Raw genomic sequence first — 23021 nt, forward strand, 5'->3', positions numbered from 1 at the left:
TACTGCAGTTCACCCCAGCTCATCCTGTCCGTACTGAGGTACCACGAAAGAAATGAAGGGCCCTGAAGCATGAGGAAAAGCCTTCGATTACTTGTGGTCATCAAACAGGAGTAATCAAGACTTGAACTTAAGATTTCCTATCCCATAACCTCACCCAAAAGGCTTCCAATCTTTACACAAATGTCAACACGTATAAAGGTACCACAATGACATTTGGGCCATATCCATGAACTTGAGCAGCCAACCAATCACAGCTGTTGACTTTTTCCCCCGATGGGTTGAATATTGCCTGGCGAATCTGCACCACAAACCCCAGAGCAGAAACCTGCACCCTTTCTTCTCTGATGTCCATGTTGTCCATCTTCTCCCCTTCTTCTACCCCGTCTCCTGTGTGAGTGTCACATCCAGGGGTTAACCAGGGGGAAGTCACATCAGAAACAGAGACCTCTGCACCCACGCTGTGCCGTGGGTCATCATGCCTCCGTGGGAAAGCGCAGGAGAGTGACACTCTGGAGGTCTGGAGCACTGACCTGGTCACTACGACCAGCCTAGGAAAAAGGACAGTACAGAAGAAGAACGTGTTGGGACACAGTTAGGTAACCTCTACAGATCTGTGTCAACTTTTGGAGGGTTACAGACGTGTAGCGTTATAACTTCGAGGAGAAAAACAACAGGAAAAGGTTACGCCTGAGGGGCCAACCACAGATGTTTGAAAGAGCAGTGGTGATGGCGACCAGACAAATAATTGATCTAAAATCTAAAAATATCTGGGTAAGGCATCAAGCGTTATTTTGTTTTTGCTCTGATATTTTAAAGCCAAAACTTGGTTTTTTTTTAAACTTATAACATTAGGTTGTTTTTTGGGGTGTCTTTTTGTTTTTGCCAAACTAAAAGTACATGAAAATCACCAAAGTAAGACTGTGATCAGCACAAAACATCTTCGTCAGAGAATACAAAATTAAACCTCACAAAGGAAATCTTAAATGGACTGGAGCAAAAAGAAAAAAACAAGGGAGAGGGGTGAGAAACAGTCAAGTGGTATTTACTAATTCAACATCGTTTGTTTGACCTAAAATCACTTTATCATGCTATTTTTTGTTCTAATTATTTTTGTTCAACTCAGTGGCAAAGAATTATTTCCAAGTAGATAGTTTATTATTCATTTAACCTTAATAGCTAAAATTATTTTACCCAAATAAATTCATTACTATAAAACTTTCTTAGATTTTCTGCTCCACTTAACACTTCTGTGAACCTACTTTCAAAAATCAGATCAAGTGACCATCATGCTCTTAATCAAATGTTTCATCCAGACCTAAAAACAATGACTAAAAAATCCCTTAATAACAACCAAAAAAAAAAAAAAAAGGTATTTTATGCATCAGCATACCTGTTAACCAGCAAAAGGGCAAATCTTCCAGACCCTGTTCTATCTAAAGTCAACATGATAAAAACACAATATGCATCTTACTCAGCCACTCACATCAATATATAACCATAAACACATGCCTAACTACCAATTAATTTATCCTTGCTAAACTGCCTTTTAGAAAGGCACAGACAGCTATCTGCCTTCTAGGAATAACTTGGGCTATAAAATATGACAATCAATTACACTAAAAGGAAATCTATCCCTAGTTTAGGTTTGGTGGCACTGAGTTAAACGGAAATGTGTGCTTTACAGTACAATATCAGTAGTCAGTGGCTTACCTCAGTTAAAGACTTTATACCATGAATTTCTCTAAAATATAGACAAGGAATAGATGTTCAAGCTCTGGGTGCCTGGAGCTGCATCAGATATAGGCCTTCTGCAACTGACTTGAAATATACTTAAGGCATACCCCACTAACACATAGCTTGTTACCTACTGGTAGTTTAAAGAAGACTTGAAGTCCTGCCTCTCTTTAAAAAATGGTGCAATTCACAATCACGTGGAAGGTGAGAGTCCCAAAATAAATTCAGTAATTTGCACTTTCTATGAAAATTTAAGAACGCCATTCGAGGACTGTCAGTATACTTGATAGAAACTAATCCCTGAGAATCAGGAAAATCCACGATGGACAACTGCCAAACAACTTCAGAACATAACTCATACTCCCCAAGATGTTTCGCTGGCTGGTCTAGAAAACATAGCAGTACAAGAAGTCACAGTTGTAACAACAACAAAATGGGGAAAAAAAAAAAAAAAAAGAAGTCGTCTTGCTGTTGGGCTACTGGGAGGAAACTGTCACTTCCAAGATGGCTTTAAAGTTGAACTACATTTTGCCCAGCAGCAGATTTTTAAGTGAGTCCTTGTGAAGAGGAACAATACAAGTTTGAAAGTGGAAGTTAGCACCTCACAGCAGTGGCTAGAGGGCACTGTGAAGGCATCACCACTGCTCTCAGAACAACCTTCCACGTACTAGTTCTTTTGTATAGTCTGGCCAAAGAAGCCTGTTCTTTTTCCAAGGCTGCTTTGGTATATTTAATGGCAATTATTTAAATTCAGCAGAGTTTGCCTCCTGATTCACCCAGCATCTTCATTAAAGACCTTCATTTGCCCTTGCCTTTCCCCAGAACAGCAGCCACCTGTCTCCACTGAGGTCCGGACTGTGATTTATCTCTGGGCACAGAGTTCAAGTAGTCTCATTGTTAAAAAGGTTAACACTCGCTCATCAGTACTTTTACTGATTTTTAAAGTGCATCCACTTCATACATTTTGGAAAACGCAGCAGGGGGAAAGGTCTGTTCTAAGCTCGCATTCATGATGCAAGATGCCATGGGACTACAATGGAGAGAAAGCAATCCGGGACAAGGAGCATTTCAAGACCTGTGGCCACACTTCACCTCCAACTACCACGTGCAGACAGAGCTTTTAGAGACGATGTCTGCAGGGTAGAGAGAGAGAGGGTGTCACCTCAGTGCTGCAGAAGGGAACTGTTGGGTTCTCCTGAGCATTCATGCTGGGCAGCGGGGAATTAAAAAAATAAAGAAGTTATCCTGCTGATGTATGAAGATTCCTCAAGTCGGGGGAACCACAGAGCTGGAACTGGCACGAGAAAAACCTAAGCAGTCTTTTCTATCTTTACAGAGAACACAACCACAGTCCATAGACTCCTCGTGAAATGCCCAAGGTCACATGGCCAGTGACTGATGGAAATGGGCATTTCTGGATGCAACAAAAATTTACAGTGCTTGTTCAATATTTCTCATTCTGATAAGGAAGATTTTTCTAGTTTACTACCTTCAGAATTTCTCATCTTCTCCAAAAGCCAAAAAAAAGTAGATTCGCTCTAACTCAAATTTTTACTATAACCAATGAGTTTGAATGTTGCAAGCAGACCATCACAATTCCATCCAGAAGGGTCATGATACAGAGTAAAAGTAAAAAGGGAGCTGTTTCTCAGGATTGTACGTTTAGATGTTACCAAAAAATAGACAGTAAGCAGTACCCAATTTTGAAATTGCCTTCTGCCTTCTAAACAACCCTGGTGATCAAAAAATAATAACTTCCTACTATGCTGTAACTCTATGGTAGTTAACTATCACTGCTAAAATCTGAGTAACAGTCCATCGAATGTTTTAGAAATAGGGTACCAACTCAGGAAAATATCTTAGAATACAAGAATGCGTATGTATGATTATTTGGTTTTTGCTATAAATCCTGTATTTTGAGATGTCTCCCTGTTCCTAACGTAACTGTTATAATCACTCTAGATTTAATATCGCCATTTTCAGCTTTTACTATGGAAATACACTATCATTTGTTTCCTTTCTGCACCATTTAAAGTTTAGCATTAACTTCAATAACTTTAACACTGATGAAACAGCCCTTTTTTTTTTGTGCTGAAAAGGTATTATTTTTTACATTTTAATTAGTGAGGCTGGGGACCCTCTGTGATATGTGACTTCTCGTGTAAAGAGACTGTGATCAAATCCATTAGCTCCTTGGGCCAGATAACATCACAACCACAGACCACAACCTCCTACCGATAATTAGCCTAAATATTCAGGCAGGGGCCCTGGAAATGAATTACACAGCCTGTAGTTTGCATCTGGTTATCAGACATGGAATGAAAAGTTCTCTAAGTGAATGACAGAGTCAATTTCAACTAAGCACATATAACCTCTGCCATGGATGCAAGGAATTTAAAAAAAAAAGGAACAAGTTTATAATTAACTAGGAGCCTATGTAAGTTAAACAAAGTGTCTTCTGAGCTATTTATATAACATCAAAATGTTAAAATCATATCTAAAGAGCTTGTTTCTTTGTATTTTTACAACATATCTCAGTGGTATCCGTTTTCATTTTTAAATTTCCCTTCCATTTACACTGAGGCAGGTAAGAGTTATGTGAGTTCAATACAACATGTTTCAGTAAACACTTGGCAAAGCAGCTGCAAAGAAATTCTACCAGGAAGAAAATCTACAGCATAATCTGAAATGAATGTAAAGACATTCATGTCGGCACATTCATTGGCACCGATAATTTTGTCAGTGAGGAGTCTTGCAGAATGAGGGGGAAATGTCTGCGGGGGTATCTTTCTGCAGAACCAGCAGATTCCCAGAGGAGGCACTCAAGTACCGCCGGTTACAGCCAGATCTGCTCTGCTTGTCAGAGGCAGAGGAGCGGGTCACACACAGGACTCTGATCACATGCCTTTCTTCGCTGTCCTCAGCTCCCCTTACCACCTCATTCAGAAGCCACTGAGTCCTTCTTGCTAAGGACAACAGCTTCCATCACCATCCCTTTGCAATCAACGAAGGTGCCTTGTTATTTCAGAAGTTTCTGAAACTCCCAATTTAAGCTAAGGCTTTGAAGCCTTCCCAGCCAGTAAAAAGCATGGGGGGTGGGGGGCGGAGAACCGTGATGCGGCACAGACTGCTAATGCAATAAATGCAAAACCTGAGAAAATCAAAGAAGGTGACGATCACTGAGGCATAAATTCTCACAACACTGAACAATTTACAGTACTTAACAAAAGATTTCTAAAAGATGTGACAGAGAAAGTACTGGACTTTACACAGAGATGTATGCACTTCCTTACATCAGTGGCAATTCTGAGAAGTTCCTATCAGCTCTGCCCTCACAAAAACTAACATGCTGAATGCCAGCGAGACCAACAAAGAAATCGCGCCTGAGGAGACACGGTGGGGGGGAGTTTCAGATCCAGGACGGCTGAGCAGTGGCCAGCTCAGTAGGCTCCCCATCCTCACTCCTTGACTGGATGCTAAAAACTAGAGTCAATTCAAGGGTAAACAGCAGTAATATAGATGCTTGACAATTACCTTTTGATAAGAAAGCTCTGTGCCATTAAATCAATAAAAGTCGACTTAAGAAGAGTTGTGAGCCTGTCAGCTGATTGTTAACACAATTCTAATGACTTACCGCAGCCCTTAATTACAATCATATCTCACGTTGGAAGGGTACAGTGCCCTTTTATGAAAGCTGCAAACCTTCCTGGCTTTTAGCCCGTTGATGGTCTGCACTACGGATGATGGTTTTCTTTTATATCTCTTTCCACAGACAGACTTTCAGCTAGCTTTACCAGATAAGACTATTAAAGTTGGATGCTAGCTAATTGCTTCTGCCACTCCACTCCATATGAAACACCAGCAGGGAAGCACCACTTCCACAGAGTTGCCAGTTTGATTACCTGCCTCAATCCTTTTGCATTTTAATTCAGATTGTTCCAAATAACCCAGAAATGAAGAGGAGGATTCTCAACGTATTGCCCTTTACAGAGAGTAACCAGAAAAGAGCATGTGCAAACAATATCTAACTAGGTCTTCCAGAAAGAAGTACATGGTGACTTACTGAAAGCTTCCAATGCAATCACTTTCTTCCTTAGTGCTTTCTTGACTACAACTTGGCTTTTTAAAGACACACTTAGAACTATTCAGATGTTGCTGGCAGTGTATCAATGCAAACTTTCCTTAAAAAAAAAAAGCTGCTACTCCCCCTAAACTCTTATAAAACACACATTTTTGTGATGTTAACCTGGTATTTTTAAAATGCATTCTTGTCCCTTAGCTCAAGCCATACATTGACACGTTACTTACGTTTTTTTCCCTATTTTCTCCCCATAAAGTTCTGTTTGTCTACTTTTGTAAGAAAAAAATAATCTGAATACCTGCCTGGTTACAGGAATTACGAAGGGCGAGTCTTACTTAAAGATGTTTCACTTAATAAATGATCCGATAAAGAGAAGATACTTCTTACAAAATAAAAGGCATCTTAAGTATATTCATGGTTCAATCTGCAGATCTCCAAAGCCTGGAGACACCCAATCCTGCATGGCTTCTTCACAGGTTCCCATCTGCCCACTGCTGGCTGAACTCACTGCCAATCTTTACTCACCTGAACTGTATCTAAGAAATCCGTAAGGTTAACGGTCTAAAACGTGGAGCCAATAAAGACAATAGGTCCTTCCTCACTCATCCGCGCTGGGAGGCTGAATGCCCGCAACCAGCCGTGGATCAGGTGTGCCCACGAAGAAGTCCCCCAAGCATTCCGGGAAGCGGCGCGCCCTTTTGACAGCGCACACCTCAGGCACAGCCAGGCGGAAGGGAAAGGGGGTGCCTGGTAGGGGCCAGCCCTGCGGCTGCCCGGTAGCAGCGGAACACTAATCACAGTGAAAAGGCGAAGCGCGCTTGCATGAGCTCCACCTTCACGAAAGGTAAAAGGAGTCTACGCAGATGGTCAGATGGACTCCCGCACAAGCAGGCACACACCCCCTTCCAGTCCCACCCGCGGCACAAGTCGGATGCCCCTCCAGAGCAGAGTTCTGCCCCCATCCGTTCCAGGTCAACCGGGGGGGGGGGGTCCCTCGCGCTCCTCTTTGGAGAGAGCGGGCCAGACTGTGCTCCCGCTTCCTCTGGAGAAGGCAGGCATCTGCGCTCTCCCTGAACTCGCCAACTCAAACCGCACCTGGTGTCCGTCAGCAGCGGCTTTCCGGGCCCGGAGCCCGCAGCTCGGTCGGCCCAGCCGTCCCGGCCGGCGGAGCCACGGCTCAGGGCCACAGCAACTTGGGGACGTCAGGGAAACTCCGCCGGCCGCCGAGTCCCGCTCCCCGAGGCGCACGGCCAGGGCGCGCTTCCGCCCGGCGGCGCCCGCCCCAGCCCCCAGCAGGCGGACCCACTCACCTGGGGCCTCGCTGCCCTCCCCGCGGCGTCCGGGGCCAGCCGCCCGGGCGTTGGCATCCGAAAGGGTGCGAGCTCAGCAGCCGGGCGCCTTGGGACCCGGTGCGCGCCGCTGGGCGCACGGGGCGGACCCGCGGCGCCCGCTCGGCACTCGCGGCGGCGGCCGGCCGGGCGCCTGCTCCAATCACAGCCCTCGCCGCCGGACGCCGGGCGCGGGCTGCGTCGTCCCTGCCCCGGCCGCGGGCGCCCCCGGCCCGCCGCCTCCGCCGGCGCCCACGGGCGGCTCGGGCGCGCGCGTCCGGAGAGAGGGCGAGAGGGCGAGCGCGGGGGAGGAGGAGACTGGGCGCCGCGGCCGGGCCGGGGCGGCGGGCGGGCGGGCTCCGAGGAGGGGAGGCTGGTCGGCGGCGGGCGCCTGCAGACAGCGCCGTGCGTGGCCGGCCCGGGCAGCCGCTGAGACTTCGGCACCTCCCGCAGCCCCGGCGAGGGCTCCTGGCAGGGAAGCCGCTCAGCCGGCACGCGCGCACCCCCGCGCGCGCACCCCCGCGCACCCCTCCTCCACCGCCCTCCTGACAGCTCCGTGCCCACCGAGTCCTTCGCAGGAAAATCGAGAGGAGCGGTGAAAGTAGGAGGGGCTGCAGCCCATCCATCTCTCCGCGAGGTATTTGCATCTGAAAGCGCGGAACTGGCGGAGAGTTTGGAGAATTTTTTCCAGCGCCCTCCCCTCCCCACCCCCAACCTGTCGTGGAAGCCGTGATCAATTGAGCTCCTGAGGCATGAAGGCAGAGTCATAAAACTAATCAGAACTTACAGTTTTCTTGCGTGATAGTTTTGCCCTTTCAATCTCCTCGGACTGCCCTAGTTCTACTTTCTTTACTGGCAGAAAATTTCCTCCCCTGCTGGGCGCTCTAATGCAAAACTCCCGAGGTGTGTGATTTACGCGCCGGGTGGGAGAGGGGACCCTAGCGAGGTGGGGAAGGGGAGCCGGTCTTCTTTTCCGAGTGCGCCGCAGCCGGTAGAGTTGAGCACGTTTTGTTTTCCTCTGCTCTGGTGCTTGATTTAACCTGATGGCTAGATGGTCTGTCGTAGAGGTTAGGAAGGTGAATAGATCATTTCCAAGTGCGTTCGTTTTCATTTTTCTCATCCTGTCAACGGAACTCGCTCTGCGTCTCTCATACATCCTTGACTGTGATTCTCCGGAGAGCGGTCCTGTGGGCACGGGCTTGCCGGTGTCAGCACCTCTGCATTCTTGTTCACCCAGCACACTTGCTCACACCCCCCGCCCCCCCAACCAGCTCCTCCTGTCCACTTAGCTTGCGTTTTCTCTCTCATCTAGTTAGTATTTAAAACTGAATTCTACGCTAATAATTCTAACAGCAAACCTTTTTTTTTTCAGCTTCTGTTCATTTCCAGATGCCATGCATGCCACGCCATTTACTTAACATTGCTTCACTTTACAAGTTAGATTTCCAACCCCAAACCTCTCCAGCTCCAGGCCTGCTCGGATGGCCATTTCACGGTCCATTTCCATTCAATTGTCACCATCACCCAAACTCAGTGCGTTTAGAACAGACCTCTTCATCTCTGCATAGATATCGCCTTGGATTTCCCCGTATGGACTTCTCTTTGAGTGCATGGTCATTTTCCTGGTAGCCAGACAGGAAACCCTGGCTGCTTCTTTGAAGACTTTGATGTGATTTTCTGTGTGAAAATCCTCAATTATCCTGGCTAATATCACACAGTCCAGAACTTCAGTTTTTGTTTTTGTTTTTGTTTTCTGGCCTTATGTACATTTGTCTTGCTTTGTCTAATGAATTTGCTTTTGGGATAGGACCTATTAAAATTGTTCTGGACCAAAAGCTTCGGGAAGGCAAAGATTCATATTCAGAATGATTCAGACATTTTGTTTGTTGAATAAAGAAGTGAATGTTCATATCCCATCCAACATTAACTCAACTCTGAGCCCACCAACCTATTTGCAAGCAGCTCACTCACTGCCTGGGTCTTTCAACTATAAGAGATGATCTGTGATCAGGAATCAGGTACTGTATCTTCATTTATTAGTTTATTTTAATCAACAGACACCACATAAGAAAGGAAAAGTTTTGAAGAGCTTTTTAAAAGTCATTTTGCTCATATTTTTCCTACAATTTTCCTCAGTTTTTAAAATTTTCTTATGCCTCTGCACAAATATTGATCACCAGTTTGGGCTTTCGTCTTGAACCTTCAACTTTGCCTTCCTTTTTAAAAATGTCCTTGAATTCTAGAAGGGGCGAAATGAGTTTAGTTAACCAAAAGACTACTTCTGGTTCTGACGTTGACAAGCTGTTCGTCCTAGAGGAAAGGCCAGGTTCCTCTCGCCCAGAGAGTACAGCATGGAAGGCAAGGGTAGGAATGGGGTGGGGGGTGCTTCAGACAATTACCGAGAGGCACCCTTAGACTCGGGGAGGTCAGGGGTGGTTTCTCTCCGGGGAGATGGCACTGAAGCTGAGACATGGTGAAGATCTGAAGGAAAATGACCTGAGCAGAACAAACAAGGGCAAATGTTTGCAGAAGCAGAGTTGGGTGTATTTGAGACAGAGTTCTGCAAAAGGGGGTAGTCAAGATGGATTGTGTCGGGTTTGCAAGCAAGGGACAAATCTTGTAGGGCCTTCTAGGTCCCCTGAAGGTGTTTGTGCTTTTAGGAGGAAGCCCAACATTGGGAATGATAAATTTAAAAAGTTTATGCTGTGGTCAAGTCCAAGGTCAAGACATGTTTTATTAGATCCTCTCTCCTTTTGCCTCCTTTTCCAAACAACTTTGGTTGATTAGAAAGCTTTGTTTTCTGAGAAACACAAAGAAAAGAATCACTGTATCAGATACATCTCAAGATGCTACCAGATGTTTACATGTATTCCATAAAATACAAATGTAAGTCATAACTGCCTAGGCTTACACTATGAAATTTCATGTTTCCATATAATTTTCAAATTTGTTTTACTATTTCTATTCTTATATGCATCAGTCTTTTACAAATCCTCCCAGCTGAAGATCTGATTTCTTCAGTGTCCCATAGTGCTGTACATAAATTTGACAAATGTCCCCCTTCCCTTCCTACTTAAAACAATACTTTCAATTTATTTTCACTCAGTCAAATCAGCTGTACCAGATCTGTATTTTGGAGAAGGAGAAGTCAGAAAAAGTAAGAGAACTTTGCCATGATTTCTGTTGGAGACAGGATTTCCCTACATGTTTTACCTCCCAAAGCAGATTTGGTGCAAAGTTTCGGTGAGATTGCTGATTAGATTATATTCAAATTCATTCCATCCTGCTCTTACTCTAAAACCAGAGATACGGCTCCAGTATCTGGCAGCTGAGAGCAGAAAAGAGTTAATCAAGGAGACCTGAGTAGTTTGAACAATTCTGCCATGAGTAGGAAAACATAGATGTGGCAGAAGGTAAGAAGATTTACGTAAGGCAAGCTCTGAAAAAGTTGGGCCATTTATAGTTTCCTGTGAAAGCCTCTCCCAATATAAACTTGTGGATAATAATACAAATATATCTTTTCATTATGTAATACTTAGAATTTCCAGAGTATGTCTATATTCTTCAATGTATTTTATCTAGTTAAGTACACTTCCATTTTCCAGAAAAGAAAGGATTTAGTAGGAGAGATATCTAGCACTCTTTTCACTAACTTGGTAAATATTATCCCCTGTTGGGTGATCCTTAGTCTAGGGTCTGGGAACACGGAGATGAAGATGTAGTTCTTATCTTCTGGAATCTTCCAACTTATTGTGAACATAAGAAGGCACTTACATCTCCATCCACCATGATGAGCATTGTGATTAGACAGATACAGAAAATCAAGTGTGGGCTCCTATATGAGGGGCCCCATGGCAAACAGTCTTGAATGAGAAGAGAAAAGGTTTGGATTGTACCATGAGAGCTATGTGGGACTACACAGAGTTCTGTGAAGGGAGATGTTGATGGTAATTGCAGGAGAAGGTCACACCCTGGTGGCCTTTTTAAAGTCAGCGTGGCACTGGAGGTGAGAAAATGTTGAGAAAATTTGCTGCAGAAATCCAGGTGAGAGAAGTATTGGCCTGGACGCTAGTTGTGGCAATGATGTATGAAAATCCCTTGGATGTAATCAGAAAACATGAATGGGTTTAGAGATGTCTTGAGTGCAGTTATCAACAACGGAGCAGAAATGATCACTAAGAGAGGAAAGGCATGCGCTTAGGGTTAGCATCCTGGAATCACCCCGCCTCCACCCGCAAGCACATCTCACTGGTGACTGTGCCCCTCACAGCAACTAGACAGGAAGAATGCAAAGTCTGAAATGATACAGTTTTGCTGCTTAAGATGTTCTCAATGGCTCCTTTTACATTATCCAAAAAGCCAGTCTGATGGAAGCAAATTAAATGCCCATTGACAGATGACTGGATAAAAAAGTTGTGTTTTATATATATATATATATATGTATATATATATATATGTATATATATATATATACACACACACACACACATACCATGTAATACTACTCAGCCATAAAAAAGGATAAACTAATGCCATTTGCAGCAACATGGATGGACCTGGAGAACATCATTCTAAGTCAAGTAAGCTAGAAAGAGAAAAATACCATATGATATTACTTATATGTGGAATCTAAAAAAAAGACACAAATGAACTTATTTACAAAACAGAAACAGACTCACAGACGTAGAAAACAAACTTATGATTACCAGCGAGGAAAGTGGGGAAAGGATAGATTGGGAGTTTGGGATTTGCGGATACTAACTACTGTATATGAAACAGATAAACAACAAGGTCCTACTGTTTAGCACAGGGAACTACATTCAATACCTTGTAATGGCCTATAATGAAAAAGAAGATGAAAAGGAATATATATATATAGAGATAGATGAAAAGGAAAATATATATGTGTGTGTATATATATAAATGAATCACTATGCTGTACATCAGAAATTAACACATTATAAATTGACTATGTTTCAATTAAATAAATAAATAAAAATTAAAAAGTCAGTCTGTCCAAAAATGAATACTACTTAGTTAAAGGGCCCTGAAGATATTCATAGAACAAGGGAGCTGCTGAGACAGCACAGGGTTATTTACAAAATTCAAGGATGTCTAATGGGGTCTAAAGAATTCTTAAACGTTTTTCAGGTTGAGGAGGAGGGCAAGAGGCCAGTCACGACGCCCAGTAAGAATGTAAGAATGCAGTACTAAGATCCCATTTAAATCAATAAAAGTGCCAAGCATGGAAAACCTTAATAGCGTAAGGAAAATGAGAAAGGAAAAAAAATCGAAAGTCATTGGTAAACCCATATCTAATAAGGTAGGTGTGTCCCAGTAGGTGGTACGAAGGTGTCCTTGGTGATGGAATGACGCAGGTGGACCAGTCCTGGGGTTTCTATTCACTTCAAATACACAGTACAGACAAGTTTCACACACGAGAAAGATGAGCTCTATTTATGTCTAATGGTTAAATAGAAAAAAAGGTCTGTAGACTTTTAAATCTACCTACTTGTATATCTTATGCTTTAGATTACAGGCAGCATGCTCCTCACCCCAACGGTTCAGAAAAAATTTAAAAATTAAAAAAAAAAAACACTGAAAGAAAATGGGAACAAAATGAGACTTGGAGGGCTAGGAAAGCAAAGGTGACGGATTCGTTTTTCCCCTGTTCTAAGCCAAGGAAGTCAGCCAGACTCTTATTCCAGTCTCCTCGAGTCAAGTCCTCCAGCTTCTTCATGGGGCTTAGAATAGCTGAGAGATTGTGGGCCACTGGTTATCAGTTTAAAGTAGAAGTAGAGCTTTCTGCCTCTGCACGTCACATTTCTTATCATTTCCTTTCTGATGAACACGCTCAGATAAACACCTGATTTGGATTTGGTATTAAATGCCAAAGCAAGGGAACACTTACTTAAATAGTGTATGATACTACAGATGTGCAGTTGTATCTCTGGATTTAGAACAGTTGGAACACAAATTACTTTTGAGAAAGCAGCTCAAATCAAAACTGTCAGAAATAATAGAGCTAGGCCTGTGCTGTCTCTTGAATTATAGTTGTTCCATAAAAGCCTCTAAAACCATCAGAGAGAGAAGCAATAATGCAAATTTCTGCTAAACACTGCTCTATCACTCTGTGATAAACAGTGGACTCTTTTGGGAAAAGTTGATTTTCACAATAAACTCATTTCAGAAATATTTATGAGGTGTGTGCTGCGTACCAGGTTTCACGCCACAAAGTAAAGGAACTACAAAGGAAAGTATGGGCAAGGCCCCGTGGAATGTTCCAGGCACACACAGATCTATAATAAAAGGAAGAGATGAGGCTAAACTCTGTAAGAGAACAGCAAGGATTTGAAGGAGGAAGACACTTGCTATTGGGGAGTCCTGAAAGCAGAAACCAACAGGACCTTTCACTTGGGTCTTGGACATGAGTAAGGTGTGGTGTGGATGTGGGAGACACCACAACGTCAGGAGAATGTTCAGAGAACATCAGGCCGTCTCCAAGGACCAAAGGGATTTAATAAGGGAATTTCTTTTTCACATAAAATGAGATTCTTCTCCATCATCCTCTGCTCACCTAGACAGAGAGAGGGCTGCCTATGCTCGTGGTCACCGCTCAGCGTGTGCGGAGATGCTGCGCTCCGCTCGGCCCGCGCCCGCAGCGCGAACCTGACCGCTCCCTGCGTGGAGACTCGGAGCGCTGGCCGGCCCTGGGCTCTGTCCGTTTTATAGCTGGTGCCACTCAGTTATGTTTAGTGCTCTCCTAACACACATAAAACGTGCACGTAGGAGTGACCCTACTTCCAGCAGCTGCACGCAGCCCAGAGTACAGCTCTCTGGAGTACGTGACTTTGAGGCTAAACTCAGATTCAGAAAGAAAATCCAGGAAGGGAAAATGTGAGAGAGAACGACATGCTTCAGGGAGAAAGATTAGATGAAATTACCTTCCAAGGACGGTAAGCAAGCTTCATAAAAGACCGAAGGAGCGCCGCCCTGGAAGGTACTTGTGGTGAAGAAGAGTGGTCTTTTTATGAACTTGAACTGCTCCACGCACAGAGATGGCGTCTGAAGCAGTCACTATCTTTGTGAACTGCAAGTGGGTCCACTTGCCACGTTTAGGTCTGAATGATTAAAAAGGAATGTAACAGCATCTCTCGTTCACTTCTCTTCCCGTCTAGCAAAACGGTCACGTGACACCCCCAATTAAGGAGGGCCCCTCACTACAAGAGACATAATCAGAAAAACTCGATTCAGATTGATACCAAATAACAGGACCAACATCAGCAGACCTTATGAACAAGATAAGGCACGACATTTTATGATGCATTTGTGTATTTGTGTGAGAAAAAGTCATGGTGGAAATAAACCCTCCTTATGCCACGTTTACTTAGTTAGGGCTTTTGATTGAATGCAGACAGGAAAAGGTTATAGAAAGGAACTTACATATTTCCTTCCAAATACATCTGTAGATACAAATCATGGTCTTTAAGGGTTAATGAGCCTCAGTAAGCAACTGAATCAGCAACTGTCACTGAGGATAACTGAGTTTCCACCTTATGCTGAAATGACCTGCATATGACATCTTTGATGACACTTCAGCATATTCCCTCATTTTATCAATGATGAAACTGAAATTCTGGAAGGTAAAGAGATTGGTTCATAATCTCATCGTATACTCCTGGTCTGGGAATCAGCATCAAAACCCAGGATGATGAAAGTGTGCAACGTCCAACATGGCAGTCCCCAAAACCCTGGAGATTCAGACATAATTATCTGATATTTTGCATTTCAAATACCAAGTAGGATTTTTTGTTTATGTTTCATAGCTCTCTGAAGCAATGGAAAAAGAATTTGGTTGTAGCCACACTCATTTTTAATTTAACGGTTTTTATAGCTTGGACTATAGTGAATTTTTAAAAATTGAACACATTTTCACAAATAATTCTGTAGACCTAGCTGCTCTTCATCACACCTTCAAATTTTATTTAACTATGAATATAAATCATAATTCTCATTCTTAGGAGAATAAGAATTGAAGGAGTCAGTTCACTTTAGAGTAAAACACCTATGTTCTGAAGGACTATAAAGTCAAATGAATAGCTCATGGCAAGAAAGTTATTTGGTGGTAGAATCCATACTGATTGCTAACTCAGTTCCTTTATCATATGAAATATCAAGTAGTCCCACCCCAAAGTGAAAAAAGCTAAATAAATTCATTTAAGCCATAGTTAATGAATAAAAATAGCTCTCTTATTTGTTACAGAATTGTTAGGTACTCTTTAAACATTTAAATATTCCCCTGTAGATTAAGACAAAAATATACCTTTCTAAACTGTGAAAGGCAGCTCCTGAACTGACCTTGCCAATCTGCCGAATTTGAGTCTCATGTTAGAGGGACTCTATAAAGGAGCAAAACGAATGAAGTTTTAGGTGTTTTAGTTCGTTTCACCACGTGCCCCAACTCAGCACTCCTCTGATTATACCCAACCTGCAGATAACTTGGGCCCACATAGTAGGGCTTTCTTTTTAATTTGTGTATCTCAGTATTTGTTATTGGAAGATTATGTATAAGTGTCCGTTTCTGGGTTCTACACACTGAAGGTCTGACCACACCGAGGCCGCGTTTTCGTATTATAAAGTGTGACTGACACGAGGACTTTCGGTTCCCTTGCGACGGGCAAGCACACGCCATTTACCACAGTCAGTCTGCTCCTCAGTTTAACTGTCAGGCATCTGCAGGTGTGTAAATTTATCATCCCTAATCTTACGGGTAAAATGTCTTAGTCTGCTCGCACTACTGTGAGAAAATGCCATGGACTGAGTGGCTTACACGACAAACATTTATGTCCCACAGTCTGAGCCCTACAAGGCTGAAGTCAGGGTGCCGGCGTGGGCAGGCCCTGAGAAGACTCCTCCTGGATGTGGCTGCCTCCTGCTGGGTCCTCTCAGCCAGAGGAGAGGTCTCCTCTCTCCGCTCCCCCACATGGGTCCCAGGCCCATCCTGAGGGCTTCACCCCTGGGACCTCACCCAAATCCCATATCGTCCCAAGCCCCCACCTCCAAACACCATCATACAGAGGATCAGGGCCTCAACATTTGAATTTGGGGGGAATGCATTCAGTCCATAGCGTAAGATATGCAAGTAGGCAGATTTAAAAATCTGAAGTTTTTTTTCCATTTAACCATTGGACATTATTAGATCTTGCTGTTCTTGTGTGTGGAAGTTATCTGTGCTGTGTTATCTGAAGTGAATGGAAACCCCAGCACCAGCAGAGCTGCGTTATTACACAACCTGGGAAATCTTAGTACCACCCACTGGGACGCATTTACTATATTATGTGTGAGTTTGCAAATGGCTTTTGATTTTTTTTTTCTTATTTTACTCATGCTATCAAGGTTTTCCAAGCTTGGCACTCCTATCGGTTTGAACAGGATCTTAGCATTTAGATAAATCTATTAGAAGCCAGAATAGCAAAACGTGAATCATCGTGTTTCGTGAAGACTAGTTATGAAATGTTCTCAAGTAATTTTAGCTCCCCCGTCCTAACAGGATGGTTTAGATGTTAATTAATACCTTGTTTGTAAGGATTCCTTTCTCTGAAAAATACAGTTATTTCAATAATGCTCAGCATATTCTTCCATATTTATAACACATGATCGTCATACTCCTAAATTCTACTACTTATACTGAATTTGTTTTATTTTTACTTTGGCCTTAAAAATAGAAAAACTTGATAATCATTAATGAGAGTCATAGGAGGCATGAATACAATACTGTAGTTTTATATTTTCAACTGCATGTATATAAATAGCATTGGAAGTACAATAATGCAGTTAAACTAAAAGGAATCTTTTTAAAGTCTTTGAGGCACAAAATTTTAATTTAGGGATACCCATTTTAACTAATAAGTTCAAAGAGCATTTTAAACAGCTATTAAATATACCATGTACTACACTGGTACAAGGAGTTGAGTATAAAAGGACCTGTTACGTTTTTTAAAGGAACATGTAAAAATTTAGATATTTTCAGAAATATTTCTTTTTTTATAAATATAATCACTGAAATTAACACAAATCTATCATTCTCTTAATCGACATAAATCTAAATCTTTAGATTTTTCTTCCTACATTTTTTTTTCAAAATTATGTGACAGATTCCAAAAATATATATCAGGTCAATAAGAGTATAGTTATTGAAATTCATTTTCATTTGTTTGTTTGAAGAAGTGCTGAGTCATATCTCATTTCTATGAAAGGATGTCATGGTTGGCAGGAAGAACATTGCTCTGAAAAGTATCTTGCAAAAAAAGCAGGTAACTCTTTCTCTGTAAATTATCTAAATTTAATGTTTACTGCAGCCCGAAGTTAGATAATTAGTAAGAGGAACAGATCAAATTCAAGGGAAAAATAATCAGTGTGAAATACTCATTTTGACCATTTAAAAAAAAAAAGTAAGAGTCTGCTAATAGTTGCTCTCTAACTGTCTGGACTGGGTATCAAAGTTAATTGAAGAAGGAAGCTGGAAGGTACCAGATGTGAAAGAACACAAAGCACAGTCTTTCGCACTTCTGATTAACCGAGCTTAGGATGGAGGTATTGAGAGACGGAACTTCTCTGCGGTTCTTTAAGTCCGTTAAGCACTAATTGGGAAAGTTTTTTTCTGGCAGTTTCATCAGGAAAGAAGAGGGGGAAATCCTTTCTTCACACCTGATCTGACAGAAGGCACAAAAGGCCGCCTCCGTGTGTGGGGAAACAGGCCCTGTTCCTTTCAGCTGAGAGCTTTCATCTTACCCCCACCAACAAGAACTCAGCCCCCTTTTGGAACGTATTGTCCCCAGTGAAGGCCCTTGTGAAAGGCAACAGATGTTGCTAAGATTGCACGAGCCCGTCCTCTCTCCTGCTTCATTTTTAAAGGCAGGAAAAGAGAGAACGCGTGAGAGAAAGGATCCCCAGCCCTGCCTTAAATCACTGGACCGTTTGGCACTTGAGCGGCTCTGTCCACACACGCTCGGCTGGCCTGGCAGAAAGGGCTGAGCCCTTCCATTCAGCTGGAGGTCAGTGCTGACGTGCTGTTCCGTGGGCCTCGCGCCTTTCACACGAAGCAGCTGCCTCTGATTGTCAGAACAAATTGAGGTGATTCAAGCCACCAGCAGGGCATAACTCTAACTTCCATTTACTGGGAAGGCAGGAAAACGCTCAGAACAGACCAACCGGGGTTGCCCACAATACACCATAGGATTAGATTTGATACACTGGATATTAAGACATGGTCCTATAGAAAAGTGGGCCGAACTGACATAAGAAACTACAAGATAGTTATGGGAGTGACAATAAGGAAACAGAGTACTCGGGCATTTATTAAGTTACACCTAATTATCAAATGTCCTGTATTTCTAGATCTTCCTGACACCTGAGGAATTCTCATCATCCCCGAGATAGGTAACAAACTCCTTAGGCGCACCTGACACAGACAGAAGGCTGACGACATTTATGAAGAAGAAACATCCACTGAAGCAAAGCAGGAAGTGGTTTTAAGCAGAGTGATGGTTAGGCAAAGCTTGTTAGGTCATCTTCCAATTTAAGCACAGAATTATATGAGCAGTTTAAAAACTAATAAGATAGATTTATTCCAAAAACAAAGCAGTAAAGAAGGTATGTTCAGATGATAACAGAAATTAACTACATAAAAAGCAGCATCAATTGATATAAATGACATCATCATTTTTAAACAGGGCTTTTGAAATAGAGAAATTTTAAAAGAACATGTTGCAAAGATCCCATATTTACTTTAAATATAAACTATCCCTAATCCATTCAGTGAGAACAACATTGAGCAAATATGATCTAAGAATAGATGCTTTTCTTCTTTAATGGAATTATATTTCTTAAAATACTAGTGTCAATTCCACATTTTTTAGTTCCCAACATGTATTATTGGGTTAAAGTTGAGGACAATTATTCCACAAGCCCCTTTCAATCCCAGGTCTCCCACCCATAGGTAGTGGTAAGGTTTTTATATGTTGGAATATATTTTGCTTCAGAATATTTTTCTTCTCCTCCCTGCTAGAACTGCAGTTATTAAGAACAGTGAACATTCCTTATTGATGTTCAAAGAACTTAGCAGAGAATTTTGCATAGCATGTGCACTCAGTCATTAATTGAATTAGGTTTAAATATTGACTGAAACTACTTTGGTATATACAACATCACACAAAAAATAAACAAATGCAAATATATAAAAGATAGTACACATTTTTCCAACCTCATAAAGTAAATAGCGTATTTTCCAACCAAGGTAGTCACCTCCCAAATGACGAGGGGCAAATTATTTTGTCAGTGAGAACTCACTGGCCTTTGCTTTAGTAAACTGAACACTGACCTTTAAGTGGATTGCACATTCATCTACATAGGGACTGGCTATATCGTTTCTGAAAGGATGATCGAAATTCTGAGTAGTATTTAATACTGAGCTCTCTCTGCAACGTGGCCTCTATATTTTGTTCCTATGTGTATCTCTTTTCACGACTGACAATTTGTATATTTTTCAACTCACTCCTTTCCTAATATATCTTAATGAGTCCCTAAAGTCTAGAATTCACATGGACTTTGAAATTTGGCCACCAGTTCTTTTGATGTGTCAGATGCAAATAGAAATATTTCTTCAAGATACACATACTATTAATAATGAAGATGGGAAATGATATCTCTGTTTGGGAAGTTAATTACCCTGCTGATACTGGTGCTAATAGCTCTATAACAAATATAAATTCAGTGTATTGATCTGTTCCAGTCGAATCCAGAGGGTGTCTGGTAACACAATGAAATTTACAGTGAAATTAGCAGCAAGGAAGTTAGTTCATGACTATAAATCGTCATAGAAAATCAACAAAGACATTTGGCATAGGGGACATGGAGCCAATGATATATTTGAGGGAAAATTAGTTTGTTAATGCACCTCTCAAACCACTGGGGGCAATATAAAACATCAGTAGAACAGTTTTTCCAAAAAAGCAGGTGACCTGAAAACAATTCTGCTGTCATAAATTTGTTCTTTTTCTTTCTTCCTTTTTTTCTCTTTCTTTCTTCCTTCCTTTCTTCCTTCCTTTCTGAATAATATTCAAGGATTAACAACACGTTTAGCCCGTGTAACTGTAGGCACTAGGATGTGAATGAGAGAAAATAATCCTGAAGCTAATTAGACATTGGTGTGAGGCAGAGTAGTGAGCGCAGTTACAGTACTAGGAAAGAATTACATCCGCTATCCGTCTTCATGCTTCAGGGCAGAGGCTGCTCCCCAGCTGGGTCAGGAAGATATTCCTTGCTTGGTATTGTGCAATTAAGTGTGTTCATTTGTCTTAGTGAAACATCTGGCATTGGCCACTAGACGGGAAGTACCCTTTGACTCTTCAGGAGGGGAACTCCTATTTTTCTTTCTGACAAAATGATGGTTTATGCCAGCCGAAGTCATGTGATCTTTACCTTTATGGCATGACCAACTCTTCCATTCTTAAAGAACTTTGAGTTTTCATTGAACATTCAAAGGAAAATCCAATGCAGGATTATTTGGAAATAGTTCTCAATGATTACTGAAAGTTATTTGCCTTTATTGAATAAATAATAATAATAATAAATAATAGTAATAATACAAAGTAATAGTAATACAGGTAAAGGATGAAAATATCTGCAATGTCTAAGCAGCTAAGACTGGCAACTGCCTATCAATATTGGCCTTTCTGCTATTTGTGGACATTTGAATGGTGTGCATTGGTCAGCCTGCCTTGAGCAACACATGGTCAAGGGCCCAAGTGCTCCAGGACAGAACGTGGTGGTGCTGATGTGTGCCACCTCCACCTCGTTTATCTAAGGGGAAATCCCTGCCTCTATTCTTCTGCCCTTCCCCCTCTCTGGGTCTGAAAAGACCATGTCCAAGGTCATCTTAGAAGCTATGTATTAAATATGGCGGAACCCTTGTTGGCCTATGTCAGTGGATGCATGGTTTTGTTGATCAGAACCTGCTTATTTTCCCTGAAACATTATCTGAAAGACAAATGAGCTTCTATCTTTTTTGTCTATTGCCTTTTGGATTCTCTCCATGATTGCAGCTTGCCTAACTTAATGCATCAACAATTTTTATTTTTACATGTGCTGTTTCTCTTTCATAGGAATTTAGAATCTCTAAAGAACTATAAGTAAGCATAATGTAAGTATATTTATTTACTTTTAAATTTTAATGTTTACCTTTTCACCACACACATTCCAGCATTTATCATTTGTAGATTTTTTAATGATGGCCATTCTGACAGGTGTGAGGTGGTATCTAACTGTAGTTTCAATTTGTATTTCTCTGTTAGTTAGCAATATTGAGCATCTTTTCATTTGCCTATTGGCCAACTGTATGTTTTCACTGGAGAAATGTCTGTTTAGGTTTTCTGCCCAGTTTTTGATTGGGTTGCTTTTTTTTTGTTATTGAGTTGTATGAGCTGGTTGTATATTCTGGAAGTTTAGCCCTTGTCAGTTGCAACGTTTGCAAATATTTCCTTCCAGCCCATAGGTTGACTTTTCATTTTGTTTATGATTTCCTTTGTTGTGCAAAAGCTTGTAAGTTTAATTAGATCCCATTTGTTTATTTTTGCTTTTATTTCTACTGCTGTGGTCAACTGACCTAGGAAAACATTGCTACAATTTATGTCAGAGAATGTTTTGCCTATGTTCTCTTCTAGGAGATTTATGTTACTCTGTCTTATGTTTAAGTCTTAAGCCATTTTGGGCTTTACTTTTGTGTATGGTGTGAGGGAGTGTTCTAACTTCACTGAGCTACATGTAGCTGTCCAGCTTTCCCAACACCACTTGCCGAAGAGGCTGTCTTTTCTGCACTGTATATCTTGCCTCCTTTGTCAAAGATCAGGTGACCGCAGGTGTGTGGGTTTATTTCTGGGCTCTCTATCCTGTTCCATTGATCCATATGTCTGTTTTTTGTGCCACTACCACACTGTGTTAATTACTGTAGCTCTGTAGTATTGTCTGAAGTCTAGGACAGTAATTCCTCCAGCTTCATTCTTTTTCTTCAGTATTGCTTTGGCAAGTCTGGGTCTTTTGTCACTCTGTATAAATTTTAGGATTATCTGTTCTATTTCTGTGAACACTCCTACACTGTTGGTGAAAATTTAATTTGGTGCAGCCGCTATGGAAAACAGAATGAAGATTCCTTAAAAACACTAAAAATGGAGTTACTGTATGATCCAGCAATCCCACTCCTGGGCCTATATCTGGAGGCAACTCTAATTCGAAAAGGTACATGCACCTCAATGTTCAGAGCAGCAGTATGTATAACAGCCAAGACATGGAAGCTACCTAAATGTTCACTCATAGATGACTGGATAAAGAAGTTATTATATATAGATGATAGAATACTACTCAGTCATAAAAAAAGAATGAAATAATGCCATTTGCAGCAATATGGATGGATCTAGAGATTATCATACTAAGTGAAGTCAGACAGAGAAGGACAAATATATATCACTTATATGTGGAATCTAAAAAAAAATAACACAAATGAACTTACTTACAAAACAGAGACTCACAGATATAGAAAACAAACATGGTTATCAAAGTGGAGGTGGGGAGGGATAAATTAGGAGTTTGGGATTAGCAAATGCAAACTACTATATACGAAATAGACAAACAACAAGGTCCTGCTGTATAGCAAAGGGAACTATATTCAATAGCTTGTAATAACCTATAATGAAAAATAATATGAAAAGATATATATACAGCTGAATCACTATGTTGTACACAAGAATCTAACATAACATTGTAAATTAACTATACTTCAATAAAAAAATTAATGTTTAAAAATGTATTACATATGTATAACATCA

The 23021-nt window shown here is 41.6% G+C and overlaps 1 protein-coding gene across 11 annotated transcripts in view; it reads right to left on the reverse strand.

Moving 5' to 3' along the window:
* Nucleotides 1–23021, reverse strand: part of CDH7 (cadherin 7) — a 286378-nt gene that overhangs the window by 103502 nt on the left and 159855 nt on the right. The window contains exon 1 of one of the 11 annotated variants that reach the window (XM_072952083.1): nucleotides 7126–7168. The exons of 9 other annotated variants lie outside the window; for them this stretch is intronic. The gene's annotated coding sequence lies outside the window, so the exon portion shown is untranslated. Of the gene's footprint in view, nucleotides 1–445; nucleotides 503–7125; nucleotides 7169–23021 lie in introns of those variants that run through there. One more of the 11 variants, XM_072952084.1, reaches the window with a different exon arrangement.

Source organism: Vicugna pacos, chromosome 30 (genome assembly GCF_048564905.1).
Source record: "Vicugna pacos chromosome 30, VicPac4, whole genome shotgun sequence".
NCBI classification, from domain to species: Eukaryota; Metazoa; Chordata; class Mammalia; order Artiodactyla; family Camelidae; genus Vicugna; species Vicugna pacos.